This window comes from Charadrius vociferus, unplaced genomic scaffold, assembly GCF_000708025.1.
Source record: "Charadrius vociferus isolate BGI_N301 unplaced genomic scaffold, ASM70802v2 scaffold750, whole genome shotgun sequence".
Taxonomy (NCBI): domain Eukaryota; kingdom Metazoa; phylum Chordata; class Aves; order Charadriiformes; family Charadriidae; genus Charadrius; species Charadrius vociferus.
In genome coordinates, this window is record NW_009646309.1 from 55,483 (window position 1) to 55,726 (window position 244).

Here is a 244-nt window from a genome sequence, read left to right on the forward strand (position 1 = left end):
GCCCTGTGTCCCCAGTGCCTGGTGTCCCCTGTGTTGTCCCCTCCCTGGGCTGACCCTGTGCCCCCGGTGCCCAGTGTCCCCATGCTGTCTCCTCCCTGGCTGGTGTGTCCCCCTCGTGTACCCTGCAGCGGGCACTGCAGGGGACGCGGGGCCAGGGCCAGCCCGCTCAGGCCATCTCTGCAGCCCCCGTGCCCAGCTGTGCTGACCTGCGAGCCACCTTCCCCGCGGCGTGGAGCGCGGCCCA